General features: G+C 44.9%; 1 protein-coding gene across 11 annotated transcripts in view; it reads right to left on the reverse strand.

The window, feature by feature from the left end:
- Positions 1 to 25339, reverse strand: part of GGACT (gamma-glutamylamine cyclotransferase) — a 49370-nt gene that overhangs the window by 17219 nt on the left and 6812 nt on the right. For 2 of the 11 annotated variants that reach the window (XM_024999848.2, XM_024999847.2), the window contains exons 3-4: positions 22091 to 22244; positions 20965 to 21088 (exon numbers count right to left, since the gene is read on the reverse strand). The exons of 4 other annotated variants lie outside the window; for them this stretch is intronic. The gene's annotated coding sequence lies outside the window, so the exon portion shown is untranslated. Of the gene's footprint in view, positions 1 to 6130; positions 12006 to 20964; positions 21089 to 22090; positions 22245 to 22309; positions 22334 to 25339 lie in introns of those variants that run through there. 5 more of the 11 variants (XM_059892022.1, NM_001075571.1, XM_059892023.1 and 2 more) reach the window with 5 other exon arrangements.

Consider the following 25339-nt stretch of genomic DNA (forward strand, 5'->3'; position numbering starts at 1 on the left):
AAAGCTATGTGACCGCCAGCACCCACGGGAGGCTGACAGCAGCCTTCACACATCTTGGCCTCTGGCGTTTGGGGGTGGATATCAGGACCCTAAATGTTACTAAAAAGCATGATCTGCTCTACACTTGGCTTTTCAAAAGCACTTAAAAAAACAACAGGCAGGCCACTCCTGGGAGACCAAAATCCAGTTAAAATGTAAAAATGCCCTGTGGTCAGCAGAGAAGAAACGCTGCCACATTCAGGTTAACCGCTTTTTCAGACTTGTTTAAAAAATACCAGAACTGCTTTTCATCATGGGCCTTTTTCTCTTTTAAAATTAAGTTTACAGGGTTCTTTCAATCATAATAAAGAGAAAGACTTAGGGAAGCTCCACTGGGCTTATCCAGCCATTTTCCTAATTGAACAGCCCGATCATTTCAGTGAGGTGGTTAACAATTTTTTCTTTTGATTTATAGGAACTTTGTCTCCTTCCTCTCCCAAAACAACTTTCTTCTATAAAAATGAACAAAGCAATGTCAGCCAAGGACAAGAAAATCAGGTCTCTCTCCTCTCCCCGCCCTGTTGTGGGAGCAGCCCATGGAGGGGAAGATTACTGGAGGTTTCCCTGGTCTCTCAGGAGTCCCTCCCCAGAGATGAAAAGATGGGGATACCACGCATCCTGAAGGAGAACTACCTGAAGAGCAGAGTCTTCAAGGGGCAACAGGCAGGCACAGGTTGAGGGTGGTCAGGGGAGAGGGTGGTCTGAGCAGAGGGAACGGCCAGGCACCCCTGGGGGCTGGGAGCCCTGCAGAAGGCGCTAAGGAAGGCGGATTTCACCTCCATGTGATGGGGTACTGAAGGGTATTAGGTAAGCCTGGGAAGAGACAGGGTAAGTTGTGTGTTTTAAGAAATTGTCTAGTGCAACCACAGTGGAAGACCATTTGGCAGCATCTATAAAAGCTAAGCCTCTGCAGACACAACAGCCCAGCAACTCCACTCCAGGCATACGTGACACAGAAATTTGGGAGCAGGTTCACCAGAAAGACTTGGATGAGAATATTCTGACCAGCGTCATTTAGAATGGCCCCAACCAGATACTACTGAAATGTTCCTTAACAGTAAAATGGGCTAATGAACAGTGGTAGGCAGGCTGAGGAACAAACACTCTACAGTGATGAAAATGGACAAGCCTGTTCTGCGTAGCAACACGTGTAAACCTTAAAGCAGTGCTGAGTGAGAGTCAGACCGGAACAGCACAGGCAGTGTGAATACGGGCTTCCCTGGTGGCTCAGGGGAAAGACTCCATGTGCCGATGCAGGGGACTCGGGTTCCATCCCTGGTTTGGGAAGATGCCATGGAGAAGGGAACGCCAACCCACTCCAGTAATTTTCGCCTGGAGAATTCCATGGACAGGAGCCTGGTGGGCTACAGTCCATGGGGTCTCAAGAGAAATGACTTAGAAACTAAAACAACAACAACTATGTGATTATATTTAGTTTTTCAATTAATTTTTTGGCTGCAGTAATTTCCCGACCAGGGATTGAACCCATGGCCCACACCAGAAAGTAGCAAATCCTAGCCACCGGACCACCAGGGAACACCTGTGCTTATAGTTACATGGCGGTAAATCACAGCCTGACCAACCTCTCTGCTGGATGTCAGGACAGAAGGACACCTGATCTAGGGTGTGTTCCTATTATGGACTCCATCAAGCTTGTGATCTCTACACTTCTCTGTGTGTTATGCTTTCATAAAACGTAACATTTAAAGAAAACATACACTATCAGAGTAGAAGACAGATTTGCTGGACAAGGCTTAAAACACACGGAAAACTCCATGAACAAGACAGATAGGTGATTAAGTAGAGGTCAGAAGTCAGAGGGGTTTCCCAGGTGGTGCGGTGGTGAAGACTCCGCCTGCCGATGCGGGAGATGCAAGATTCGATCCCTGGGTCGGGAAGATCCCCTGGAGGACGGCATGGCAACCCACTCCAGTATTCTTGCCTGGAGAATCTCATGGACAGAGGAGCCTGGCAGGCTATATAGTCCATGAAGTCACACAGAGTTGGACATGACTGAGCGACTGAGCACGCAGACGTCGGGGAGACCCAGGCAGCAGAGAAGTGGCCTGGTTTGAGCTGGACAGAGAAGCGGATGTTGCCCTGGCTGTAAAGTGGGAGGTGCCCCACTCAACACGGCCCCATGGCATGAGAGCTGAGGAAGGGTCCCTGGGAGGACAGAGGCCCCAAGACGTTTCACAGTGACTCAGACTGAAGAAGCTCTTTTCATGGAAGAACAAAGTCAACTGAAGCCAACTGGAAGCAAACAGTCAAACCCAGAATGTAGAACATTCTATGGGAGGAAATTTTATTAAAATGATTCATGCTGGATTAAGAGATCTAAGGCACGTAACAGCCCTGGGTAAGGTGCAGACCTTGTTTGGATTCTGATTTGAACCTATCAACTATAAAATGGCATTTCTGAGACAATCAGGAAAACCCTATAGGCATATATATAAGTAAAAGATGACACCAAGGAATCACAGTTGATAGTTTTAGGAATAGCTAATGGCATATGGTTCTATTAAAAAAATGCTTACTTTTTAAGAGATGCATACTGAACTATCTAGAAGTTGTAAAATAGAACTTTAAAATACTGCAAGTAAAAAAAAGGATTAATGAACTGTGGCAAAATGTGGATCATTATTGACTGGGTAATAGATACGTGAGAATCATTGTACTAGTCACTCTACTTCTGTGCTCTCCAACCAAAAAATAAAGAAAATTTGAATTATCAATATAAGAAATCAGAGGTGGGACATCTATCTGTCTATATATTACAAACATTAAAGGGTAATAAATGTATATAGTGAACAACTTTATACCAGTAAATTTTAAACTTAAAGTAGAAAAATTCCTTTAAAGACACAGTCAAATGTCACTAAAGGAAAAAATAAGCTGAATAACTATATCTATGAACTTTTACTTGGAGAGGTACATGGCTTCATTGGTAAATTCTACCAAACATTTAAGTATAAAAATGTGAATATTAAATAAACTTTTCCAGAAAATAGAAGAGAAAGGAACCTTTCACAACTTCTTTTATGAGGTCAATATTACCCTGACAACAAAACCAAATAAAGACATTCATGGCAAAGAAGACTACTGGCCAATATCTTTTATGAACATAAACAAACAAAAAAAAAGGTCCTGAATAAAATTAGCAAATCAAATCCAGCAAAATGTAAAAAGGATGATACATCATTACCAAGGACTGTTTCATCTGAGGAATGTAAATTAAGCTTAATATTTGAAAACCAATCAATGAATTTAAACAGAAAAACCTCACAATGATCTCAACACATGCAGGAAAAATTATTTGACAAAATTCAACAATTCATGATAAAAATTATCAGAAAACAAAGAATAAAAGAGAACTTTCTCAATCTGATAAACAGCATCCCTACAGCTAACACCCCTTTTAATAAATAATCAAATACTTCTCTGTGGTAAAGAATCTGCCTGCAATGTGAGAGACCTTGGCTCGATCCCTGAGTTGGTAAGATCCCCTGGAGAAGGGAAAGGCTACCCACTCCAGAATTCTGGCCTGGAGTATTCCATGGGCTATATAGTCCATGGGGTCACAAACAGTTGGACATGACTGAGCGACTTTCACTTTTTCAGACTGGAAACAAGGCAGTGATTCCACTCTTCCCACTTCTATTCAACACAGGATATGGAGCCTAGCCAGAGTAAGAGTGGTGCCAGTGGTAAAGAATTCACCTGCCACTGCAGGAGAAGTAGACATGGGCTTGATCCCTGGGTTGGGAAGATCCCCTAGAGGAGGGCATGGCAACCCACTCCAGTATTCTTGCCTGGAGGATTCCATGGGCAGAGGAGCCTGGCGGGCTTCAGTTCATTGGATTGCAAAGAGTCGGACACAACTGAAGTAACTTAACACACATGCAGAGTAATGAAGAAGAGGCATACACTAGAGGAAAAGAAGCTATCTTTGTTCACAGCTAACATGATTGTATTAAAAATCCTAAAGAACTGAAAAAAAGCTACTGGAACCAATAAGTGAATTTAACAGTCTTAGCATACAAGGGCAATACACAAAAATTAACTCTGTTTTTGTATACTAGCAGAAAACTAGTGTATTTTAAAATATAAAATATACTAAAAACAGGAACTTTAGAAATCTAGTATCCTTTACAATAGCACCAAAAAATATGAACGACATATGGACATTAACAAAATATGACCTGTAAATAAAAATTTTATACAGTATTGAGAGAAATTAAATATATAAGCGGAGAGATAGACCATGTTCTCACAGATCAGAACTCAACACTGTAAAAATGATAATCCTCCCCAAACTGAATTATAGATTCAACATAATCTTAATGAAAATCACAATAGGATCTGGGTTTTTTTTTTTAAGAAATTGATGAGCTGATTTTAAAATATAAATAGAAGTTCAAATTAGAGAATAGAATAGCAAAAACTATGGAAGAAGCCAAACAAAGCTTGCACTTCTGTATCTACTACAGAGCCACGCAGACGACTGCAGAATTAGAGGCACACATCAAGATCACGCGAGTGCTGTGTCACAGACGTCCCTCAATTTTGTTCTCCTCCAACAACAAAAGTCAGCCTCTGGGGAATCGGGGGGCCCAGCACCATTCGCCCAGGGACTCGGGAGGAGTCCGGCCCACCTGTGCATCGGGTAATGGGGGCTGTGGAACCAGCAGGGGCCCGTGAGAGGCTCCACCCCTCTCAGCCGCCAGCTGGGAGCACCTCAGAAGACTCACACGGGCGGTCACCTACAGACGAGAGCGCCTGGTGAATCCAGCTTTCCAGGGAGGTTCCAGCGCCCCACAGAGCAGAAAACCACGTGCCTGGACACACCGGTGCTGTGTGGACAGCCTGCCTGGACTCCAGGAGGGGCAGGCTGACCATGCCAGCATCACCACCAACCCCAGGTTGGAGTACCCGGGGCGAAACAAGGCCTTCTCCCTCGGGGGAAAGGGAGAGCGCCCAGCTTGCCCAGCTGCGGGACCGTCAGAGAGACACTTCTCTCCTGCAGCACCCAGGGTATCAAATCAGGCCCTCCAGGACTGGAGGCAGAGACAGATGGGAACAAGAGCAGATTAGATTCTCGGAGGTCGTTAATTTGTGTCTGCGTTGTGGACTCCATCAGGAAGCCCGTCTACAAACTGCTAGGGAAGCCTCACCCAAGGAGCCCCCATCTGGCCTGTGGGCACCCCCAGCACCCTGCTTGCCTTGCCCACACCTCCTCAACTCTCAGAACGGCTCCCTTTACATGCTCCTGAGAGCGAGATGTGGTGAAAGGCTAGGGGACACGCACAGAAAGCAGACCAGGGAGAAAGCACAAACTGGAGCTGCAGCACCGATTTCCTGAAAAGGAGAGGCTATCAACAGCCAGCCTGGTGCCTTGGGAGATCAGAAGACGCACAAGCCTAAGAATCCTGCCACAAGGCAAGTGGGAGGTGTGGAGCTGGTGTGTTCATACGAGCTGTGAGAGAGCTTCGGAATCTATCGAGGCAAAGAGGGGAGGTGGTGACTGCTACCTCAAATGTGAAAGCAGCAACACGAAACGCCAAGAAACATGAACAATCAAGGACATGTGACATCACCAAAGGACAGCAATAATTTCCCAGTATCCAAATCCTAATACATGGAGCTCTACAATGTACTTAATAGAGAGTTACAAATAACTGTTCTAAGGAAACCCGAGCTACAAGAAAACCCAGAAAGGCAAGTCAATGCAATCACGGAAACAATGTATGAACAAAAGGAGAAAATCAGCCAAGAGAGAGAAATTATTAAAAAAGAACCAGAAAGAGGTTCTGGAGCTGAAGGACTCAGAGAAGGAAATGCAAAGTGCGCAGAGAGCACCACCAGCAGAACAGACCACACAGAAGAAGGGTCTGTGAGTTAGAGGAAAGGACTCCGAAAGACCCAGACACGGAAGGATAAAGAGGAAAGCGTGCAAGAGAGCGAAGAAAGCCTAGGGGAATTAGGGGACCCAGCAAAAGAACTGATATGTGAATTAGTGGAGTTCCAGAAAGACAAGAAAGGGAGAAGAGGGTAAAAAACTTATTTAAAGGGAAAATGGCAGGGAACTTACCCAACCAGGGAAAAAAATCTGGACATCCACGTTCATGAAGATATAGGTCACCCCATCATTTCAAACCCAAATGATCTTCGCTAGGATACACTATGATGAAACTGTTCAAAATCAAAGACAAAGAGAAAATCCTAAAAGCAGCAAGAGAAACGACTGTAATCTATAAAGGAACACCCATTAAACTATCAGTGCATTTCTCATCAGAGAGCTAGGGGAGCATGGGCTAATATATTCAAAGTGCTAGAACTAAAAAAAAAACAAACAAAAAACTGCCAATGAAGAATACTCTATCTGGCAAAATTATCCTTCAGAAATGAAAGAAAAACAAGGAATTATCCAAACGAAAGCTGAGAGAATTCATCACCCTTAAAACTGCCTTATTAACAATGCTTAAGGAACACACTCTAATCAGTATCATGAAAACATATGAAAATATACAGGACACTGGTAAAAGTAAACACACAGCCAAATTCAGAATACTCTAATACTGTAATATGGTGTGTTAACCACTTAATTGTGGTACAAAGGTTAAAGGACAGAATACTAATAGACTTATATCTATAAGACGTTTTATATGAGTCCCCTGGCAACCACAAGCAAAAACCTACAGCAGATTCACAAAATATAAAGAGAACGGAATTGGAGCACACCACCAGAGAAAGGCAACAAGACAGGAAGAAACAAGGGAACTACACAACAGTCAGAGAGCAGTAAGATGGCATTAATAAGGGTTTGCTGCTGCTGCTGCTAAGTCGTGTCAGTCGTGTCCGACTCTGTGCGACCCCATAGATGGCAGCCCACCAGGCTACCCCGTCCCTGGGATTCTCCAGACAAGAACACTGGAGCGGGTTGCCATTTCCTTTTCCAATGCATGAAATTGAAAAGTGAAAGTGAAGTTGCTCAGTTGTGTCCGACTCTTAGTGACCCCATGGACTGCAGCCTACCGGGCTCCTCTGTCCATGGGATTTTCCAGGCAAGAGTACTGGAGTGTTACCTACCAATAATTACCTTAACATGCAAACTGAATTTTCCAACCGAAAGACATGGAGTGCCTGGATGGGATTTAACAAAAGCAAGACCCAACTATATGTTGCTTACAGGAGATTCACTTCAGCTTTCAGGACACACATAATCTCCAAGTGAAGGGATGGGAAAGGATACTCCAAGCAAGAGGAAACCAAGAGGCCAGCAGTGGCGATACTTAAAATCAGACAAAACAGACGCCAACAATGATAAGAGACAAAGAGGGAGGTTAATTCATCAAGAAGATATAACAACCGTAAATATATATACGCCTCCAACCTGGGAGCACTGTTAAAGTTAAGCAAATAGGAACAGACCTGAAGTGTGAATTAAGACAACAGCACAATTAATAGCAGAGAACTTCAAGACCCCACTTTCATCAGTGGATAGATCCTGCAGACAAAAAATCAACAAGGAAACATTGGACTTGAGCCACAAAGTCAACCTAACAAACATATACAGAATAGTCCATCCAACGGCGGCAGAATAAACATTCTCAAACGCCATGGCACTTTCTTTAGGATTGATCTTATTCTAGGTCACAAAACAAGTCTTCACAAATCTAAGAAACTGAAATCATAGCAAGTATCTCTTCTGACCACAATGGTTTGAAACTAGAGAGCAACAAGACAAAACCTGAAAAAATTTATAAATATTTGGAGATTAAATAATACACTCCTGAACAATCAATTAGTCAAGAAAAAATCAAAAGAAAGAATTTAAAATTTTAATCCTGCCATTTGCAACAGTACGAATGCTATGAGGCACTATGATGGTAGTTATACTGCAGTATATTAAGTGTAATTGAACACATTGTACCTTAAATATAAACAACGTTATATGTCAATTATATCAGAGAATCTGGGGGAAAAAATCACTGAAACAGTCTTTTGGGGGTGATGAAAATGCTGTAAAATTAGATAGTGGTGGTTGTTGCATAATCTTGTGAATATACTAAAAACCAATGAACTGTACACTTTTAATATGGTGAATTTTATGGTATGTGATTTATATATCAATAAAAATAACTGGTAAAAACAATCAATGGAACAGAATAGAGTCCAGAAGTAGAGCACATTTGTATGGCTAGATGTTTCTGATATAAGTGGCAAGGCAATTCAAGAATGGACCGTCTTTGCAACAAATGATGCTGTGCAAGAAAAATGAACTACAGCTCTTATCTCACACCATATAAATATACTTAAACTCAAAATGTATCCAACTGCAAGAGCTAAAATTCTAGAAGAAAATCTGTTATTAGGAAACAAGAAGAACAAATAACTTAGATAAGCTGGACTTTATCAAAATCAGAAGACTCTGCCCTCAAAATGCATCCAGGATTACATGAAAAGGCAAACAGAGTGGGAGAAACTGTCTGGAAAACAAAAATTATGTGTCGGATAAATGACTTGTGTTATAGAGACAACTCTTAGAACTCAAGAAGAAAGCAAAAGAAGCCAATTAAAAATGGGCAAAAGATTCAAACAGATATTATACCAATGATATATGAATCTCAAGTAAGCACCCAAAAAGATGCTCAACATCATTAGTCATTAGGGAAATGAAAATAAAAACCACAATGAGATACTATCATACACCCACCAGAATGAGCAAAATTGAAATTACTGCTAATATCAAGTCGTGGTGGCAAAGATTTGGGTAACTGGAACTCCTGTCCCTTGCTTCTGGGAATGCAAAATGGTGCAGTAACTTTGGGAAGAATCTTCATAGTTAAATATATATTCACCATATAACTGAGCAGTCTCACTCTCGGAAATACTCCCACCATAAAAGATTTCATACATCTATATAAAGATCGGCACATGAGTGTTTATGGCAGCTCTATTCATAATAGGCAATAGCTAGAAACAACCCAAATGCCCATCAACTTGCATATCCATAAACAAACTGAGGGATACAGATAGAATAATACAACTAAATCTCAATCGCATGTGCTGAGTAAAAGCAGCCAGGCACAAAAGGTGACGTGCTGTGAGAGTCCAAATACGTCTGGAAACGGCGCACCAAAGTGCCAGGAAGCGGAGCGGGGACTGCTGAGGGCAGGGCTCGGGGAGAAGCCCGACAGAGGAGCACGGGGGCACCTTCTGGGTTGAAGGAAATGGTCCCGCGTCTGATTATGGTGGCAATTCTGGGGATGCGTACATTCGTCACAACTCACTGAATATTTTTTAAAAATTCACTGAACTTTAATTATTAAATGGGTCTATTTCTTCACACCCAAATCAATAAAGCCTATTTATTTTTTGAAAGGCCTATCAAACATCAGCATTTGAACAAAGCCCTTTTATCCATCATGATTTTACTTGCTTCTTGTAAAACGTTCGTACCCTGTGAATTATAGGCCTTGTCTTCTTTGCCCAAGTGACTTGCCCATTCCTCTCCACTCCAATTTGAACGAAGATGGCTGAGAAGCCTTTCTCTGTTAGCTTCTGCCCAGGGGAGCTCCACGCAAGCCCGTTTCCAGAGGCAGCGCAGACGGCCCCGGGTCAAGTCCCAGCCTCGACAGGATGGCTGGTGGCATCACACTTCCCGGCTGCATGAAACCCCCTGGTCAGCCAGGCCCCCCAGAAGACGGAGTCCCCAGGGCAGCAAGGACCTGCGAGGCCCGTCTGCACTGTTCCCTGCATGACCCTTCCAGGTAAGGACTCACAGCCACTTCACCTGCCAGCGACCCCTGACCCTGCCAGATCGCTTCAGCTTGCCTGCCCGTTGGTTTGGTTGGTTTGGTCCGTCACAGGCATTTCATTTCTTCACAGAATGGACCTCTGTTTTGCTAGACTCTTGTCCAAGTTTTCTGTTTATGTGTAAGTGTGTTCCTGGGACACAGTGTCCTCAGTACAACTGAGTTATTTTCTAAAGAAGCAGGACATGTGATCGAGCAAGACTGATGCGTATGTGGAGAAATCTCTGCTGTCTAGAACATGGCCCACGGCCCAGGCTGCACCCTCCCCCATCTCCTCCAGGGCTGGGGGTCGGGGGGTGGGGGGCATTTCATCGCAAGCACAGGCCCTCAGACTCCATCAGCCATGACCTGTCTCAAGTGCCCAGTCCCAGGAAGCAGGTCCCTCTTTCCTCCCTGACTTCGGACTCTGCTCAGCGGTGAGCTCTTGGCTACCCTCACCTCTGTCTCATTATACATTAATGTTTCTGGGACACTTTCACCTCTCGGGTTTGGTATTTCTAGTTAAAGTTCTGATATTAACCCACCGTTACTTATCTAAACCTCCTTGAACTCACCATTAATTATTAATATCTAAGCTTTCTTGGACTCTGTTTTATTACTTTTTGTTTTCTCATATAAGCAAAATTTCCATAATATAGTCACACACTGCCCCTGTGAGCTGCTTATTCCTGATGGTTATTAAGAGGTGAGACCTACCTCTTGCCTTGTTACTCCCATTTCTGACCCAGGTTAGAGCTTGTCTTGCCACTGAGGGCTCTTCTGAGACATGAGGCCTCTCTTCCCTGGTGATAGAAACACCTGAACTATGTGATTTCGAAACGATCTCCAAGTGGTCCTCCTTTGCTTTCTTCAAAAGGAAAACAGATCTCCACATCAACAGCCTGTTACTTAGAAGAACTTGGCCGCTTTGCTGCCAAGCTTGCTCTCCACACCCCGACCCGGGCCCCGGGTGGCGGGAGGGCTGCCGGTGGGGTGCCTGGCTTCAGGATCAGACCGGCCTGGGCACTGACGCCGCATGCGACGGAACCGCTGAGCCTCAGTGTCCTCCTCCGTCCAATGCTCAGTTGTGCCTCCCAGAGGCGGGTGGGCACGCTTGAGACGGCACAGGTGAAGTGCCCGCACGGAGCCTTCCAAGTGCAGGGACCCAGCAAACAGGAGTCTGTCTTAGTCTGCTCTGAGAAAATTACCATGAACAGGCTGATTGATAAAGCACATTCATTCCTCACAGTTCAGGAGGGTAAGAAGTCGAGCTCAAGGCACCAGCAGCCTCAGTGCTGAGTGAAGGCCCACCTTCTGGTTCACAGAGGGCATCGTGCTGTGTCCTTGCCCAGCGGAAGGGGCAGGGAGCTCTCTGGGGTCCCTTTATAAGGGCACTAATCCCACCCATGAGGGCTCTAACCTCATGACCTAATCACCTCCCAAAGGCCCGACACCCAAATATGATCACGCTGGAGGTCAGGATTTCAACATATGAGTCTTGGTGGGAGGACACAAACATCGAGACCACGGACAGCAAAGTTACTCTGAATGACACAAACAACAAAGAATGCTATTAATTCTGCTCAAAAGATCACCCTCCAGAATCTCCCTGCCCTGAGAAGACAGCGGAAACAAGGCTCGCGGCCTGGGGCGTCTTCTAGGCCATTCTTGGCTGCAGGGTTCTAAAGGACTGTGTCCAGGGCCGCCCCTGGGGGACCGCACTCAGCCTCGCTGGGAGCAAACTCCCATCCTGCCTAAGTCAGAGGCTCAGCCACGAGGTCAAATGACCAGAGGTACACAGAAGCACGGTTTAATTTTTCCATGACGTCAGAAGCCCCTGCCCACCGACTCTAGACATTCTATACAACAAAGTTCAGGGAGAGTAACACATCGATTTCCATCCTCATATACACACTTTATTTCTGCATAAACACCACCCTCTCCAAAGGGAGGGTTGTGTAAGCGACAACCACAACCAGCGCTTAGACAGCACTCACTAGGAACCAGGTACACCTCCAAGAGCTTCGTATATCTTAACCGATTTAATCCTCACAGCAACCTTTGAAGCAGGCACCTTCATTTCCATCTTACCTATGAGAACACTGAGACGAGAGTGTAGGTAGGAAGTTCTGGACTTGCCCAAAGCCAGACAGACAGTAGGCGTGGACTGGCCGCCTCCAGAGTTCAGTGCATTTATCCCCTGCCCCAGCCCACTCTGAAAACACAGGGCAAAGTCAAAGGGTTCCTCATCCTGAATCGTAAGCAGTTTATCCAGTCGTACTTGGACAGATTACCTTTACATCCATTAGAGGTTGAATGAACTGTGTCCCTCCAAACTCACATGCTGAAGCCAGGCTGTGACTGCACCAGCGACGGGGTCTTTCAAGAAGTGACTATGTTAGCGTGGGTCACTGGGGACCTTACTGCAACAGGACTGAGGCCTTAAAAGACCTGGCTGCCCACGGGCACTGGCCTGAGGAGCGGCCACGTGAGCACACAGGGAGAAATTTTTTTCCTTCTGGTTACTTCATTTTTACTGTTTCTCCTGTTTAGCAAACACATCAAGGTGTACACAGATTTATTTCACACTAATACATGTATCTGGAAATTTCTGTTGAATAAACAGGAGATTCTTTTCAAATAGCCACCTCCTGGCTTCACGGCCAGCTCAGAGCCAAGGAGAGCAAACCATGGCGCAGCCAACCGGCCCTCGAGCCTGGGGAGGAGCCGCACCTGGATGTCGGGCCTGTGGCCTCCAGAACCAAGAGGGATGAGCTCCAGGGTCCGAGCCCCATGTCCGGGTGTCTCTGCCCCTAAACAGCCTCAGGCACCCACCCCTCCATCCTCTGTGCGGAGAGCCCCCTCCCTCAGCCTCCACCCAGCACCCCGTCTTGGGGGCTGCCCCGACCGCTCCCCTGGGGGTACCCTGGCCCCTCGCCCTGGCCCGGCTTGAGCTGGAGCCCCCGCTCGCCTCTCCGCACCATCTCTTCTCCCAACTCTCCCTCATCAGCATCAGACTCCCCAGGCTGCCTGCATGGTGCCCTTTTCCTGTGGCCTCTGCCCGTACCCGCCTCCCACAGTTACATCCCCAGCCAGCCTCTCCCTGCATATCTTCTCGCCCACCACCCTCACCCCCGAGCCACACTGAGCTCCTGAGGCTGAGCGTGACGCCCGTGTCCTGTCCAGCTGTCGGGCAGCCCAGCCACGCTCCCTCCCTCCCATGACTGTGGCCTGAGCCCCACCAACTTAGCCCCTGCCCCCAGCCCTGCCCAGAGCCCTTCAGTGAGAACCTCTGACAATTACCCGGGACCCCACACTGACACCTTCCCCCCAAATCCGACCCACCCTGCACTCCCCAGCTTGGTCCTGCTCCATCCCAAAGCCTCCTCAGTCCTTCGTATCTGAGCGTTCCACCCCACCTTCCAGTTATTCCCTCCTGCCAACCCTCTGAAGGGCAGGGACCCACTGGACTTGTTCCCCTGGAACAAAACCTGTGTGGAGAACGTGAACGGGCTCATTTGTCTAGTCCTAGGAATGCTCCTTTAGCCAACTGTCTCTATTTTGACCACAAAGAAATAAATGACAACAAAGCAGCTTCCCAGTAAATATTTGGTTGAAATATTAGCATAACATTTCAGGCCCGCCCTCTTTATGGCTGAGTAAATTTACATACATGTGTGTATAATCCCATGTATATAATGAAATGCTGTACACATGCATATACAGATACACACATTTTCTTCACCCAGTCACCTGCTGGTAGACACTTAGATTGCTTCCACACCCTGCCTTTTGTGAATAAGGTCTTTCAGTCTATATTGATGCTGTTGAACAATCCCTAACTTATGGATTAAAGAGGATTCATCATGTTCTGTATACTGTAAAAACCGCGAAGGAAAGCTGATTTTCCCAAGACTTTCTAGCAAAGGTGTTCTCTTAGACTTCATCTATATGCAAAGTTTAATTAACAAGAAAAGCAAATTTTCCAAACACCAACATATGTACAAATATACATCTTTTCTTAGAAAAATGCTGTAAGTCCAAGTCATACAAAAAGGAAAACAGATACATAAAAACAAAGATAACACTGAATCAAACATATCTCAGGCTGACTATAAGGCGGCCCTTTTCAAATCTAGTGCTTATTAGTCTTCTGGATTTCCCTAGTATTTTGTGTAGCTATGAGACCATTCCCTAAACAATACTTCTGCGTGTACATTTTCTTTTTAATCTTTATTTTTGGCTGTGGTCTCTGTTGCTGCGTGGGCTTCTCTCTGGTTGTGGAGCACAGGCTCTTGGGCATCGGGCTTTGCAACTGTGGGCGTGGGCTCGGAGCTGCAGCTCCTGGGCTCTAGTGCACCGGCTCAGTAGTTGCGGCTCTTGGGCTTAGCTGCACTGCGCCATGTGGGAGCTTCCTGGACCAGGGATCGAACCCATGTTCCCTGCGTTGGCAGGCAGATTCTTTACCACTGAGCCACCAGGGAAGCTCTGAATATACACTTTCCTAAGTAAACAGTTTATGTTTATTCTCTTATGATTCCAGGCCGGCCTATGTGTAAGTATGAAGCAACAAGACCAACCACTTTAACGCTGTGGGAGAGCTTACAGTTTCTACTCTCGACACCTGGTGTGACCAGCATAACACAGTGCAGGGCTATGCGTGGTCTGTGCCAGGTGTGCCCCTGGTGGCCGCGGCCAGGCCCTCGCGGGCGGGGAAGCTCAGCTGGGTGTGCCCATGGCGGCCGCGGCCAGGCCCTCGCGGGCGGGAAGCCCAGCTGCCCAGCTCACAGCTTCGGCCAGCACCCAGGGAGCCGCAGTCTCAGGAATCACACAGGTTTAAAGGACAGTTTTTCACATTTGCTTTTTAATTTTGAACATAGTGATGCAAGGAAAAGGCTGGAGCGACATAAACCTGAAATACTCTTTCTCTGGAGATGGCCTGTCACCAACACCCTCAATCTTCTGGCCCTGTATGTCCCCCGTCTCCTCCCCAAATTCAGTTAATCTTTAGACTGGCTTGCTGATAACGTGACCAGAAACTAAATATCCAAGATCTGTGAATACATCATTCTTTCACATAATTTATGTTCAGGTCAGACTTCAAAGGGGGTAGATTTCAAGAAGGAGAAACACAATCCTTCCGACATCATGAGTAAAGGATGCAGTGCGGGCCTGTGAGAGGACGTGTGAGAACTGTGGAGCCTGGTTCAGCTGCCTGGCCACTGAATAATGCGTCTCACTACGGAAAGTCCAGGCTCAGTGGCACTTGTAGGATGAGACTGAAAAGTTACAGCCCCGGTACTTCGCGACTTGAAAACCTGTGTTAAAACAAGGTAACTGACTAGTAGCCCTCATGTGTTTCCTGGTACAAAGGGGTCCCGCAAAGCCCTCTCTGCAAAAGCTGGTTTCTCATGACTGAAATCCAGGAACAGATCTGCTGACTGGTCAGCAGTAAGAAAGCATGGGTAGTTTTGTACACGGTCCGCATCTCATCGGAAGATTCTGAAGACGATGCTGCTTGGCGGCTGCATGCGAGTCACTTAGGTAGCACTCAAACCACCTGGTCCTTCCCACCTCCTTCTCCTTCCCCTGAATGCTTGTTAACAACACCTCCCCCTTCCTCCCACACTTGGTCACATCTTGGATGAACACCCCCAAGTGGTCTCACTGCCTCCAGGCTGCGCTCCCGAGTCCCAGCCTGGGGCTCTGGTGGGCAGCCTCTCAGATGACCCCCATGATCCTGCCCCTCGGGTGAAGGTTGGGTCCAGGGATTCTCTTCAAACAGAACACAGAGGAACTGATGGGCTGTCACCTCCGAGGCTGGGTTATAACAAGACCCTGGCTCCATCTGAGCCCCTTGCTCTCTGGAAAGCCAGTGACAAGCCTAAGTCAGGAGACACCCATGCGGAGAGGAACTGAGGTCTCTCAAGAGAGACAGAGAGGACCCAAGGCCTGCGGGCTGTCACGTGGGTGAGCTCAGATCCCCCCAAGTCAGCCTGGAGCAACCACAGTCCTGCCAGCCCAAGCTACAGCCACCCGGCAGAGTGGCCCTCCGAGTCTCACCCTCACCCCCCAAACTGTGGGCAGGTATGTGTTGTTTGCAGCCACTAAGGCCACGGTAAGACACTCAGAGGGTTCACAGTGGTCAGCCACTGTCCAGCCCCATCTCTCTCTGCCTCACACTGCCCTGGGGGTTCAAACTGGCCCCAGCTCTAGGTTTTTAAATCCCAAGGAGAGTCATGCTAGGTGCACAGGAACCCTCAGAGAAAATGACAGAGCACAGCCCCAGGACCGCAGGAGCAGCTGTTACTCCTGTCAGCAGGGGAGCAGGGCGCAGACTGAAGGACACATGCTTTTGCACTGGACGTGTTTCACTTCCTCGTCAGATGAAACCCTGATGCTTTCAGCCGTGTGACTTTGCTCAAGGTGGTTCATCCCTCTGAACCACAGTTACATCACGTAAAAATGGGGCTAATAATGCCCACCTCCAAGACCGATGTATGGGGATTATACGAGACAATGTATTCAGTACATCAAAATTCTGGCACACGGTGATTTTAGTAAGTATCAGTCCCCTTCTGAGAGAGGATAAATCAAAGAATTATCATAATGACTAAGCAACAGAATGTATCACAGATATGTAAGTACTTGGCACAGAGCTTGTGTCCAATAGATGTTAGCTCCTTTTTAACTCATCCATAAAAAAAGTCATATCCTAGTCATCTAGCCTGGTTGAATGGTGTCCTTTATGGTGAAGTTTAACCTTTTACACACAGAAAAAAAATTGAATAAATAAGGCCTCTCTGCATCAGTAATATATGCATTATATAATTATGAAATAATATTATAATAGGTAAGAGGTGGAAGCTCCCCAAGTGTCCATCAATGGACGAACAAACAAAATGTGGTCTCTATACATGATCATCAGCCCTGAAGAGGAAAGAACTCCAGGCACACTACAACATGGATGAACCTGAGGACAATGTGCTAAGTGAAATAAGTCAATCACGAAAAGACAAAGACTGTTACGATTCCTTATAGGAGGGACCCAGAGTCATCAAATTCAGAGAGACAGGAAGTAGAATGATAGTTGCCAAGGGCTGCAGAGAGAAAGAAACAGGGACTTGTTGACTGGGAAGAGTTTCAGTTCTGCGGTATGAAAGAGTTCTGGAGATCTGTGTGCAACATTATAAACACACTGAACTGCACGCTTAACAATGGTTAGGATGGTAAATCTTATGGTTTTTAAAAACCAGAATTAAATATAAGAAAATTAACTTTTAAATGATGCAACTTGTATCAATTATGCTTTCATAGTAACACACAGTCCCCACGTTGATTTATTATGGACTATGCTACAAACAGGTCTATGCAGCTCCTGGCCATGAATCAAATCTGTGTTAAGCTTCAACAGTTGCTCTGGAGTCTGCTTTCCTGAATAAATATCTGGGATTTTTTAGGATTCAGCTAATAAGGGAAGAAGTGGAACCTGATACATTTCACTAATATTTGTTGTTACCATTGGAGAATTTTAAGATGTTAAAACAGGAAGAAATCACATTTTAAAGTGGAAGAAAGTGAAATTTAGACTTAAATCAAACTACATTATTTGCCTGAGGTCATAATTACAGGTAGTAATTATGAGAAAAGCTGGAAAGAGAAACCATTTCCTGGCTCCCTCTACAATCCTCTTCTATGACCAATGGACTTGTGCCCTCCAGAACTCCTCTGAACCGCACTGTTTAATACACCGCCACCAGGGGGCAGCAGGTGCATTAGTCCGGTGTTCTAAACCTTGGACTTAGAGCCCCAATAAAATCCAACCCCCTCCAAAACATACATATATCTAAGACTTTATTAATACCAACAAGCATAAAGTTTAAAGAATATCCATAATAACTCTTAAAACAAAGACTTGGGTCCAATGGAGGTAACATCCTTACTAATCCTTCAGTATTTTTGATGTACTCCAATCTAACTGATGTAATGAAGGTCAATCAGTATGTTAGTTTTAAACCAAAAAATGACTTAACCACAGAAATCCATTTATTTTCATTTTGAAATGAATTTTCCTGGTACTTGGCCTCCAAGGCTTCAGACCACAGCAACGTGATGCCCTTCCGGCCATCTGTCCTCAATCTCCCTTCCTTGGTCAGACGCATTTTTCTTTCTGATGCGCTATGTCACAAAGGAAGGTCTGTCAACAGGTCTGACCCTCCAGCAACTTTCAAGAAGCAAAAGCAGAGACAGTCTGGTCACAAAGTAAGACCTACATGGACACTACTCTTCCAATTACATGATAGTAAGGTCCACTCTTTTTAAATGACAGGCTCCAAAATCACTGCAGATGGTGACTGCAGCCATGAAATTAAAAGACGCTTACTCCTTGGAAGGAAAGTTATGACCAGCCTAGATAGCATATTCAAAGGCAGAGACATTACTTTGCCAACAAAGGTCCGTCTAGTCAAGGCTATGGTTTTTCCAGTGGTCACGTATGGATGTGAGAATTGAACTGTGAAGAAAGCTGAGTGCCGAAGAATTGATGCTTTTGAACTGTGGTGTTGGAGAAGGCTCTTGAGAGTCCTTTGGACTGCAAGGAGATCCAACCAGTCCATTCTAAAGGAGATCAGCCCTGGGATTTCTTTGGAAGGAATGATGCTAAAGCTGAAACTCCAGTACTTTGGCCACCTCATGCGAAGAGTTGACTCATTGGAAAAGACCCTGATGCTGGGAGGGATTGGGGGCAGGAGGAAAAGGGGAGGACAGAGGATGAGATGGCTGGATGGCATCACCGACTTGATGGATGTGAGTTTGAGTGAACTCCGGGAGTTGGTGTTGGACAGGGAGGCCTGGCATGCTGCAGTTCATGGGGTCGCAAAGAGTCGGACACGACTGAGCGACTGAACTGAACTGAACTGACTACCCACCAGAAGCTCAAACCACAGCAGCTAACGGGTGAGACCTGAATTTAAAGATAGGCTCTATCTTAGCGATGACCTTGTCCACCCCAAGACTTCACGGTTTCACCTAATGTGAGCAGTGAGGGACAACAACACCAGGGATATTCTGGTAATTAGTCCAGGAGTCAACTCCACACTTGCAAGCAACAGTGACCAGTGGCCATGGTCCTAAATCATCCAGTGGGAGATATATGAGCTATATTCCACAGATCTCAAATGGTTTTCTTCCTGAGCTCAGCGTGCTTTCAGAAGGAAAAAGGGATTCAAACACAAGCATTTACTGCTGCCTCAGACACACAGGAGCAGTCCATTTTTAAAGGACAACAGGGTTCACCTAGCTAAAAGGCACTCAAAGAAATCACTCTCTGCCTACATCCATTTGCTCTCATGGAATTAACTATTCACCAATCAATCTAATCTAGCATAAAACTGATGGCAAGAGAAATCACAGTGCTCATGATAAAAGCACATGTCTTTGGGAGCAAGACAAGCACCAGACACATACAATGAGTGATCACTGCAAAACGCATCACGGTCCAGACACTACTCCGCAAACCTCTGCCAAATACGATGTGTCAGTGGGTGAGAGTCAACGAAGACGCGTATCTGTAGAATAATCTGGGTTTAATCTAGTTATTTTCTGATACAGAATATTTAACATATTAAAATGGAGAATATCACCAGAATACCAGAAATATTTATAACGGGTATATAAAATAAATTTAGTTCAGTAATTTATTCAATAATTATTTAAAATATTTCTATGATACTCAAAAAACTGAAATCAGATAATTAAAAGAAAAAATAACACACCAATTAAGGTGGCTCAAATTTTTAAAACCTGACAATATCAAGTCCTGTCAAGGACACAGAACAACTGGAACTCTCATACATTCCTGATAGAGATATAAAATGGTGGAGCTTCCCTGGTGACTCAGCAGTAAAGAATCTTTCTGCCAAAGCAGGGAATGAGAGTTCGATCCCTGGGTAGGGAAGATCTCCTGGAGAAGGAAATAGCAACCCACTCCAGTATTCTTGCCTGAGAAATCCTCTGGACAGAGGAGCCTGGTGGGCTACAGTCCATGGGGTTGCAAAGCTTCAGACACCACTTAGTGACTGAACAGCAGCAGCCACTTTGGGAGACAACTTGGCAGTTTCTCACGAAGTTCAACATACGCCTACCCCCTGACCCAGCCATCTGGTCCTAGGGACCCACCACAGAAAGGGCAAAACTGCTGATCACACAAAACCCCATGTACAAATGTTTGTAGCAGCTCTATTCATAACCGCCAAAAGTTATGAAGAATCCAAACATTCAACAGATGCTCAAGGTGGACGGATAAACTTGTGCTACGTCCATAAGATGAAGAAAGGACCCACATGTGGGCGAATCTCACAGACATCCTCTGAATGTAAGAAGCCAGTCTCAAAGGTTACATAGTGTATAACTTTGCTTATGTGACGTTCCGGGAAAGGCGAAAGTATAAAGATGGAGACCAGATCAAGGGTGATCAGAAATTAGGGGTAGGGTGAGGGTTTCACTTCAAGGGCACAGCATGAGGGAGGGCTTCTTTTGTTTTCTGGATATTTCTGGTGATGGGAGTGCTCTATCAGGTTACAGGAATCAATTTTAAAACTCAAAGTATTATACAACAAAAAAGGTCAATTTTACTTTATATAAATTCAAAATAATAATAATGACTGAAAGCATGAGAGCATGCAATGATGTAAAACAATGAGATAAAAACAAAAGGTAGATATAAGAGTAAGAGCATTCTGAATTAAGCTCAGATGGCACACATTCATTATTATAATTAAAACAGACTAAGAAATATATTCATATAAACCAAATACAATAAAAGAGCTTTGCTTTGATCTTGATTTGAATAAAACAGCTGAACAGATTATTTTAGACAACTGGGGATATTTGAATACAGCATTACACAATATTAAAGACTTTTTGTTAATTGTTAGGTAGCTGCTGCTGCTGCTAAGTCACTTCAGTCGTGTCCGACTCCGTGCAACCCCATGGACTGCAGCCCACCAGGCTCCTCCGTCCATGGGATTTTTGAGGCAAGAGTACTGGAGTGGGTTGCCGTTGCCTTCTCCAAATTGTTAGGTAGGATTATAGTTATTTAGAAAGTAAATTTTTGAATAAAATTCAATACCAAAATATTTAGGGGTGAGGGATACTTCCGGTTCAAGATGGCAGAGTAGAAGGACACGAGCTTATCTCGTCCTGTGAAAGCAAATCATTGCCAGGAGGATGCTGGAACCCACCAAAAAAGATACCTGTGTCCAAAGACAAAGCAGAAGCCATATGAGATGGTAGGAAGGGCACAATCATGAAAAAATCAAATCCATACCCCCCGGGTGGGTGAGAGAGCCCACAGACCCCAGGGCTGGGTTGTCTCAGGCCAAAGGACTACCACAGAGGGAGCACAACCCCACCCATAAGCAGATAACTGGATTAAAGTTTTACTGAGCAAGGCCCTGCGCACCAGAGCAAGACTCAGTTTTCCCCACCACCAGTCCCTCCCACCAGGAAGCTTACACAAGCCTCCTAGCCTGCTCCTTCAGATGGCAGACAGAAGAACCACAATCCCACAGTGGCTAAAACAAAAACTACATTTCGGGAAAACAATGGGGAAGATGCAAGAAATGTTTACCAAAGAACTAAATAAAAGAACAAACAAACAAAGATGAATAATACATGAGAAGGAATCAATAGCGGAATAACTGACGCAGAAGAATGGATAAATAACCTGGAGGACAGAATGTGGGAAATCACTTGCTGCAAAACAGAACATAGAAAAAAGAATGGGAAAAAAAAATGAAGACAGCCTAAGAGACCTCTGCTGCTGCTGCTGCTTCTAAGTCGATTCAGTCGTTTCCGACTCTGTGCGACCCCATAGACGAGACCTCTAGGACAACATTAGACGCAAGAACATTCGCATTACAGGGGTCCCAGAAGGAGAACAGAGAGAGGGGAAGAACCTGAGAACATATCTGGAGGATAATAGCTGAAAACTTCCCTAACATGGGAAAAGAAATAGACGACCAAGTCCAGGAAGCACAGAGAATCCCAGGCAGGATAAACCCAAGGAGGAACATCATGAGAACACAGTAATCACACTGACAAAAATGAAAGACAAGACAAAATATTAAAAGCAACAAGGGAAAAACCACAAATAACATACAAGGAAACGCCCTTTAAAACTCTACAAGTCAGAAGAGAATTGCATGATACATTAAAGTGGTGAAAGGGAAGAACCTACCACCAAGAGAACCTACCACCAAGAGTACTCCAGCGAGCCTCCCATTCAGGTTTGATGGAGGCATCAAAAGCTTTCCAAATAAGCAAAAGTTCAGAGAATTCAGCACCACCAAACCAGCTTTACAACAAATCCTAAGGGAACTTCTCCAGGCTGGAAACACAAGAGAAGACCTACAGAACATAAATCCCAAACAATTAAGAAAATGGTAAACAGGATCATAGATATCGATAATTACCTTAAATGTAAATGGATTAAATGCACCAACCAAAAGGCAGAGACTGGCTGGGTGGACGAAAACATGAACATATATGCACTTCCACTTCTCACGTCACTCTGCGTGACCCCCCAAATTGTATGTAATTATTTTATACTGTTAGGTTAATCACATCCCCATCATAGCTTGCAGTTGTAATTATCTTTTATTTTTTGTTTGGCTATTGTGAAAACTGATAAACAACATCTTTTACTATTGTGATTATGATTATGTAACTATTACTCACTAAATAACACTGAATCAGGATTGCTCAACAGAAAAATAATAGAATTCTATATCACAAAAACTACTATTTAATAGAAAAAACTATATCACTTTTTAAAATCTAGATGCATATCAATTATCTTGGAATTTTTTGAAGATACAAATGCCCAGCTATTTTTTTTTTCAAAACTTTTTTCCCTCCAAAAAAAGGAACTTTTTTCCCTCCAAAAAAAGGAACTTTTTTCCCTCCAAAGTTCCAGACATATTTCTAATGAGAACCGTGTTTAAGAAGCAGAACTACATGATGACCTTTGATTCCTATCTAGTTTGTCTCATTTATTTCCATTTCATATTCAGGGCTCCCACTTCACTTAGTTTATGTTTTCCAATTTCTCCATCTCTTTTTTTTGATGTTCCTTCTCAAGCCTTTATCAAGTAGAGTATAAAAGCTTTGTATACATATGTAAATATGTATTATATATACTTTAGAAAACTTACGAATTTTGGCCTAACTAAAAAACGTATGACATTTTGATTCCACTCGTTTGACCTAGTATGAATAGAATATTAGATTTCTAATTTAAAAAGTTGGCATGCAACAAGCAACAAAAGTTTACTGTATAGCACAGGGAACTATAATCAATATCTTATAATAACCTACAATGGAAAATAATTTCAAAAATAATATACGGGTATATGTATAATTGAATCACCTTGCTGTACACCTGAAACATTGTAAGTCAACTACACTTCAATAAAATATATATATTAAGAAAAAAAACATCTAGGGGTGAAATGACATAGGTTCTGACATTTGCTTCAAAATTCTCCAGAAGCAAGCCAATGAACAAAAACTCAAAAAGCAAAGAAAGGAGGGCAATTGAAGCAGGTATGGTAAAGCTAGGACAGTGTATGGATTCTGCCACCATGGATTCACGAGGGTTTACTGTGCTCTTATTTGAGGAGGGCTGGAGATATTTATACCCTGATGCTGGGAAGATTGAAGGCAGGAGGAGAAGCGGGTGACAGAGGATGAGATGGTTGGATGGCATCACTGACTTGATGGACATGAGTTTGAGCAAACTCCGGGAGTTGGTGATGGACAGGGAGGCCTGGCGTGCTGCAGTCCATGGGCTGCAAAGAGTTGAACACGACTGAGTGACTGAACTGAACTGGAGATGTCTATTAAAGAAATGACGAGAGGAAAAAAACCAGGGACTTATTTTTCATAAATACTCCCAAGAATGCCATCTAGCTGTTCTTTATTCACTTAGAAGATAGATTGTTTTCCCCTCACAGATTTTTAGGCTTTTATAATCTGCATCTAACTTTACAGAAAACTGAGTCAAGAGAGAAAGAGTAATTCAAAACAGCTGTGATTCGTCTCAAAAATAATGGCTTAAAGAATGCTTTTAAATCTCATTTAATACTCATAAATAATTAAGACTATCATCAGCTGTAGAAATATTAATAGTTTTCATTAATTTATCTGCTATATCTACCTAAGTGCAGATGACAACGGCAGGAAGAGGTAATTAATGCTCAAAAAGTTTTAAAGGCAGATGTAGGAACGGATAGAGAGAAGAACACAGCACGAGTTCTCTCTAATTTACTCTTTCTCTCTCTGCTTTCCTCTGGTGTAACTCCAACGGTCAGAGGTCTATAAAAGCACTCCCAACCACTGGAAACGAGTTCTTCTTCAGTGGGGGTCTGTTAGGAGCGAGGCCCAGCTCTCAGCCAGTCAGTATTAACGGAGAAGAAAATACTCAATACTGGGTTGGCCAAAAAGCTCCTCTGGGTTTTTCCATGAGACGGGACTGGAAACCTGAATAAGCTTTTCGGCCAACCCAATATCATAACACGAATTTTATTTATCATCCGGCAGTATTTAAGGCTAGTGTGGAAAAAGAATCACACAGGCAAAAGCAACAGAAAAACCAGAAGGTAACATAGCTGCAGCTGCGAAACCCGTCAGGGTGCAGAGCAGGAGTGACCTGGAGGGGACGGGTCACGGGGGCACAGGAGTCGGTCAAAGAAGATCCTGACCGCCGCTCCGCGGAGACAAACGGGGAGGTTTCACAGAAGCCCGCCCGCACGGCACCACCACCGTCAGAGAGGCCCCAGGAGCCTAGGAAGGTCGAGCAACCGGGATAACTGTCAGCACCTGGCCGGAGCACATCAGACGGCCCAAACGTCTGGGGAACCACCGCCAACCCAGCGAGGTGACAGCAGAAAGGCCCCCAAAGACGCCCTGTCCTCAGCCCCAGAGCCTGGTACAAGGGGCTCTATGGATTGCGTGCGGTTCAAGTGAAGGGCCTGAAGATGTGGAATTACCCTGGATGCTCCAAGGGGGCCCAATCGAACCACCAAGCTTCCAAGTGGAGCCGTTCTCCTGGCTTGGGGCCCCCAGGGACACACAGGGGCTCCCTTGCAAGTGGAGGCTGCAAGGTCAAGAAAACACATTCGCCCCCAGAGCTTCCGGTGGGGGGGACACAGACCCCCCAAGACCCAGATTTCAGCCCAGTGACACCCAGCTGGACTCCTGCCCTGGAGAACAGGACAATCCATCTGGGTGGTTCAAGTTCCCGCAGGACCAGGAAACTAAGACCAAGTCAGACCAGCTTTCTTAAGGCACCGGGCCTCCGCCTGGGTCCCTGGCTGCTGCCACTTTGCCTCTTCACTTCCCCACAAAAGGGTGAAGTGAAGTGAAGTGAAGTCGCTCAGTCGTGTCCGACTTGTTGCGACCCCATAGACTGTAGCCTACCAGGCTCCTCTGTCCACGGGATT

This window comes from Bos taurus, chromosome 12, assembly GCF_002263795.3.
Source record: "Bos taurus isolate L1 Dominette 01449 registration number 42190680 breed Hereford chromosome 12, ARS-UCD2.0, whole genome shotgun sequence".
Lineage (NCBI taxonomy): Eukaryota > Metazoa > Chordata > Mammalia > Artiodactyla > Bovidae > Bos > Bos taurus.